The following is a 6797-nucleotide window of genomic DNA, read 5'->3' as shown; positions in this document are numbered from 1 at the left end:
TCTCTTCTTTCAACTGAAGTATCATTGTCGTCTCCTAACTGCCCTGTTCTACTACCTCAGTTGTCATTCTTATACCTCAAGCAGATTGTGTTACTTCGTTGCCTCGATTTGGTCTTTGGCATTCTGTCACTCCCAGAAAAACAGAACTCTTAGGCAATCATATAAAGTCCTCCTTCCTCCATGATCAGGCCCTGTCTGCCTCTCCAGCCTCAACACTCCTTGTTCCTAAACAAGCCCTCTGTGCTGCAGCCTGTGAGCTGCTTCCAGTTCCTGAAATACCCGTGGTTGCACATGGAAACTGTCCATGCTCTTCCTGGAAGCATGGAAGCTGGAGATTGCAGCACCAAGAGGGAAGTGAGACAACCAACTGAATCGCCTCATGGTGTCCTGGGATTTTAAGTTAGAAAGTCTTTTTTTTTTTGAGTTGGAGTCTCACTCTGTCACCCAGACTGGAGTGCAGTGGCCGCTTCCAGCCACTGTAGCCTCAACCTGCTGAACTCTGGCGATCCTTCCACCTCAGCCTTCCAAGTAGCTGGAACTACAGGCACGCACTACCATGCCTGGCTAATTTTTATTTATTTATTCATTGTAGAGATGAGGTCTCGCCAAGTTGCCCAGGTGGGTCTCAAACCCATGGGTTCAGGCAATCCACTCACCTCAGCCTCCCAAAGTGTAGGATTACAGGCTGAGCCACCGAGCCTGGCTAAGTTAGAAAGTCTTATCGTGTTTTGGGGGGTGGGGATCCTGCTAAGACCCAGGGGCAGGGAAAAAAAGTCTTAGGAAATAAAATAGCTGTTCGTAGAGTTGCCTGACTTAGCAAATAAAAATGTATATCATTCGAATCATCTCATTCATTCCCTTTGCCGAGTTGCCACATAAAATAAACAACAAATAATTTTTTAGTATAAGTATGTCCTGTGCAATGTTTGGGATATGTTTATGCTAAAAAATTATAGTTGGTTAATCTACAATTAAATGTAACTGTGCATCCTTTATTTTATCTGGCAGGGGATGAATGATGTAACCCCTGGGGGTTGGGTCTGACCTGGAACTGAGAGTGGATCAAATCTGCACTGGTCTCAAAGAGATAACATCTAATTTGTTCTTGGAAGTAGGTGTAAACAGAACTGAACCTTTTTCTCTCTGATTCTAATAAAAGTATAAGTTATTGGAATGTCTTGTGAGGTATGGCCTGGAGTTCCTGTGAACCCAGGTAGGTGGGTTACTGACTATTGCATTCTGGGACAGCACATGCATCATCTCAATTAATTTGTCTATTTCTTTTACAGTTGTACCTTTTAAAACAACTTTATTAAGGTATAATTTATTGCTATAAAATGCACCTATTTTAAAGTGAACAATCAATGTTTTTTTAGCTATACTGCTGATGCTTGCAACCATCACTACAACCTCATGTATCTGTTCACAGTTAATCCCTGCCCCCTCCCCAGCCCCAGGCAACCACTAATCTATGTGCTGTCTTTATGAATTTGCCTTTTCCAGATATTTCGCAAAGGTGGAATCACACAAAATCTAGTCTTTTGTGCCGGACTTCTTTCACTTGGCGTAATGTGTCTGAGGTTCATCCATGTTGCAAATGCCATCTAGTCCTTTTCATAACTGAATACTATTTCATTGTATGGGTGTGCCACATTTTGTTTATTGCTTCAGCAGTTGATGGACATTTGCACTTTTTCTTTTTGAGTTATTAAGAATGTTACTGCTAGAATATTTGCATGCACAACTTATTTATTTTAAGTAATAGTTTAAAATGTGTGTGAGTTGAAATGGGAAAGGAGAGCTTTAAAATGGAAGTGAAATTTGAGGAAATGGTTCACTCATTTTTACTTTATACTACTGCTTTTAAAGATAAGCTGTTTACTTATATTTCTGTCTAATTCATAACACATATCCACTTGATTAGGTCTGAGTTGTACCATGGCTTAGAAAAATCAAAACTTCTATCCAATGGTATTGTGAAACCAAGGACAAGACTAGGAATGAAAAACCATTCAGAAAACGAGCTATGCAAGCCCTTGAATATTAGAAATAGCTAGAAAACCAAACCAAACTTGGAGGACTCCCCCCAGTTCAAAAGTAAGTATCTTTTCTAGCACATGCACTTTTGGTTTTGCATAGAACCTTTAAAGGATATTTCGGTATTTTAACATGAATGTACTGAATAACTATCTAGAAATCACAAGGTATATTTTACGGGGAGTAAAAAAACTTCTGCAACTTGCAAGAAGGATGAATTGCCCAAACCAAGACTATAGAAGAACCATGTTGAAAGTGTTTGGAAATAAGAGAGAGGCGTGAGAGAAAAGTGGACAGTGACTGGCTTTGTCTGCCTCATCTTGGAAACAGCACCCAGTTCTCTTGTGTAGGACATCCTCTCTGTCTCTGTCGGTCCATGTGGCTTGGGCATGGCTGATGCCCCCTCACCAACTCCAGGGTAGGGGTTTTATCCAGGCCTGAGTGAAGGTTCTGGCCATAGTGATTGGTTCAGACACTGGTGTGTGATTTAACCTGGCCTGAAGTTTGTATTCTTTTGGGGTGGGCGGGGGGCAGGACACATGGGTAGGGAGACTGTTTGGAAAGAGAGGCTAGTTTTCTCCTGGAGTTGGTGAGCTGGCAGAATACAAGTCTCATGCTATGGGAACCCCTATGTGAAACTAGCACGCTTGAGAGAGGAGGTGAAGGAGAGAACATTACTCTTGAGAGGCAGAGTGAGAAAGATTTTTCCTTCCTTCCTTCCTTCCTTCCTTCCTTCCTTCCTTCCTTCCTTCCTTCCTTCCTTCCTTCCTTCCTTGAGCTGGGGTCTCATTCTGTCACTGGGATGAAGTGCAGTAGCACTATCATGGCTCACTGCAGCCTTGACTTCCTGGGCTCAGGTGATCCTTCTGCCTTACCCACCCGAATAGCTGGGACTACAGGTGTGTGCCACTATGGCTGCTTAATTTTTTTTTTTTGGTAGATTTCTGGCGTCAAGTGATCTTCCCACCTTGGCCTCCCAAAGTGTTAGGATTACAGGTGTGAGCCACTGCACCTTGACAAAGAAAGATTTCGGATGACATCATTTGATTACCTAGATGTTCAGGGTCTGAATAAATACCCACTCCCTACCCTGTTTTTTGCTTCAGCCAGTTGAAGGTGGATTTTTGTTGCTTGCAATGGAAAGATTCTGCTTGTGTCTAGAATAAACACAGGTCATCAGAATTTTAGCTTTATTTTTAAGATTAGAAAATATAGGAGAGAGAGAGAGAGAGAGAGAGAGAGAGAGAGAGAGAGAGAGAGAGAGATTGGGGGTAAAAGCTTGGGAAAACACGGCCAGACCATACAGACCATAGCTTAGCAAGGCAATGGCCAGAACACACCATCTCTTGTTCCTAAGTGTCCTAAGTGTCATGGAGCACATTCTTACTGGCTCAAGTGTTTCTAACTAAGCTTTAGAGCACAGAAAACGATTTGTTTGCCTTTGCACTGGACCGTTGCTTTTGTTTATCTCCTTTATCAGGGAAGTGGTCTGAGATTGGGAGAGATGTCTTGGGCAACCTAAAACCCACTTGGTGAAGTGTTCCTCATCACTTTCTTGGTCTATTTACCCACCTAAAGTCAGCTGATAATAACAAGGGGTGTTTATGTTACAGATGGGGAAACTGAGGCACAGAAAAGCTGAATGATTTGGTTGAGGACACAGAGCAAAAAGATAAGTCTGCCTGTAGCTCTCTGTTCCCTTTCCCTGCAAACCTTCACTTGGGAAGGGAAGCCAAACTGTGCTTGTCCAAGGATAGCCTCTTCACCTGCCCATTAGATTTTGTGAAGAGGAGCTGCTTGTTCACTGCTGCATCCCAAGCACCTGGTTGATGTTGAACACTCAATGTGTGATGACAGAAGAGAAGAACACTCAGACCTAGAGAAGAAGAAAATGCAGGCTCAGAATGAAAGTACAGGTTTCCTGTGCTGAGGAGGACTGTTGAAGTCTAGCATTGTCTGTAAACAATCAAGTGATTGTGAAGTTGGTGATTGTTAAACTGGCTTGAAAAGATAGGTGAGCTGTAAGTTAAAGAAGAGGAGGTCTTATTTTGGCCAGAAAACACATATGGATGATGGACATTTGCTGGAGAGAGTCTTTTCACCTTTGTCTGTGACGCTCACCACTATGCTGAAGATGATACTTATTCCTTTTTTTTTTTTTAACAGATGGGTGACCCTAGGCTCAGAGGGTGAGTGTCACTCAGTACTGTGGCATTCTAGTTTTGATCCCAAATGTCAAGTTGGAGCTTTAAAAAAATAATCTCTGTACCTGGGGCCGCACTTCCTGCCAATTAAGTCAAATTCTCTGAGTGATAGGACCTGAAATCTATATGTTTCAAGTTTTGCAGTTGCCTCAAAATTTGACAGCCTCTCTCTAAGTGGAGCTTGTCCAGCTAGAACCAGTGATAATGGCTCTAGGAACTTGGGCTCACCCTCACCAACCATCCTCTTTCCCCAAGGCTCCATGCCTTGCTTGATAGCTCATTTTTATTCTTTTGTGGAGTTTTCTGGTGGGACTTTGTATTGATGGAATCATTTCAGATACAGGTGACTCAGAGGGTGGACTGTCTGCTGGTGATTCATGCCCATGTCTGGAAAGTAGATAATTCATCTGTTTGCCCCATTTTATCCCAAACAAGTGGGTGCCAGGTCAGGGGCTGCCAAAAGTGGAGGAGGGGAGGGGCAAGGAAAAAGAATTCCTTAAGAAGAAAAACTCAAGATGATTTCATTTAATTACAATCCTTTCGATTTCCCAAGGCTTCTCCTTTGACCTTCTAGGATTGAGTTCATATGGTGGCTTTAGGAAGAAGCCTCCTGAGCTGTGACTTCCAGCTGTGACTTGTCTTGTCCTCTGTTCTGCTGTCTTGGTTGTGGGAGGTCTCTCCATGCCAGGTGTGGGCCTCAGACCAGCAGCATCAGCATCAACAGTGCCTGTTAGAAATGCAGAGTGCCAGGCCCCACCCCAGCAAATCAGAATCTGCATTTATCTATTTATTAAAGATGAAGTCTTGCTATATTGCCCAAGCTAGTTTTAAACTCTTGACCTCAAGTGATCCTTCTAGCTCAGCCTCTGAAAGTGTTGGGATTACAGACATGAGCCACCACACCTAGCAGAGAATCTGCATTTCAACAAGAACCTCAGGAGATTTGGGTGCACATCCTTGTCTGAGAAGCTCCATGGGTTGTCCCTGGAATTAATAAGGTGACCCACTAATATTCTTTCATGATAGGAATAATACTAACTGTGTGTGCTGTGCCAAGGAGCCTTATATGTATTATTTTGTTGAAACATCCCAACAACGCTTGACCTAGAGGCTAGCATTATTTCCACTTTTCTTGGTGAGGAAACAGAAATAAACTACCCCACAATGGTGTGAGGCAATAGGAAGCAGGGACCTGATCGATGTCAGGCCTTGCCTCCCTCTGAAGTTCGCGGTAGCTCCAGGTTGCGCAGTTAGTCTGTTGGAATAAATTAACTAGGAGGTCCCAAGTTGCCCCCATTCATTCCCTTGCCCAGTCCTCAGACATTTTGAGTCTGGTTTAGACCAGGTTGGGAGCCAGGTCCTGGGGTTGAACTTGGAGGGGAACGAGGTGGAAGCCGCCTCCTCGTGACACTCTGTGTGGAGGGGTCATGGGAACAAGAAAAGGCGAGGGACAGACATAAACAAATATGAATGTCTTCTGCTGCCCCTGGTTCCCCCTAGTTTAGGCTGTGGGCCAACCTTGAGGTTGAACTCAGCGCTGTGCTGCTTTCCCAAAGAGCAAATCCATTGCCCCAAGCACGAGCGATTCACTGAAGATTTTGTGGGGAGAGAAGAGTTTTCTTTGCACCCTATACAGCAACCAGTTTAGGACACGTCACCACTAGACTTCTAGACTTTCCTCGTTTTTTGTCTGCACTGTCCTCTGTGCAGCCTCTGAATCACCCTCCTCCGCCTCCTTCTGCAGAGACTCTGAGGCTTGTACCTGCTGGTCCACAGACCCCGGGGATGCAGCATCCTGCTGAGCATCACAGAGTCTCCATTCAGCAAAAGCATGTCTTCCCCTAGAATTCAACTGCCAAGAAAACTCAGATTGTCTTAACATAATTATATTCCTTTGTTACAGTAGCATGTGAGAAGTGCTGTGATTAGTTCCATCCCAAGATTGTGGGGTCACCAAAGAGAGGCAAGTGGTTTAACACTTGATAAATGCTGGTTTTTCTGTCTGATTTTCTGCTTTGCTTTTCATACCTTAATTAGAAATCTCGCAGTGGAGTTTTGCCTGTTTTATTCTTAGTATAATAGAAATACAGATCAGATGTTACCTTGAATCATCTACTCCAGTGGTTTGTGTTTATGCTGTTTTTAGCTAATTTCTTTGCAAATATGTAAACTCATTATGCAACCCAGATCAAAATAGAACTGGTATGACTGAGCTTGGAGCCCTTCTTCTTATTCAGGGTTCCACCATTTCTCCCTTTCCTCTGTGCCCTCCACCCCCAAATTTGGTCTCTGAAGAGTTAACACATTGGCTTCTCTATGCATCAGAATACTATTTATTACAAATGACAAGCAGTGCAGTAATTAAAAGTCCAGGATTGGGGCTAGCTTCAGGCATAGCTGGATCCTGGTGCTCTGTTGTTGGCATCAGGCATCTCCTCTCTTTCTTTCTTTTTTTTCCCCTTCTTTTGAATCGAGTCTCACTCTGTTGCCCAGGCTTCAGTGCAGTAGCACAGTCACAGCTCCTGTATCTTCAACCTGCTGGGCTTAGGTGATCTT

The sequence above is a fragment of the Carlito syrichta genome, unplaced genomic scaffold (genome assembly GCF_000164805.1).
Source record: "Carlito syrichta isolate Samal-C Ts95f unplaced genomic scaffold, Tarsius_syrichta-2.0.1 Scaffold304561, whole genome shotgun sequence".
In the NCBI taxonomy this organism is placed as follows: Eukaryota; Metazoa; Chordata; class Mammalia; order Primates; family Tarsiidae; genus Carlito; species Carlito syrichta.
Note: the sequence above shows the minus strand (reverse complement) of the source record.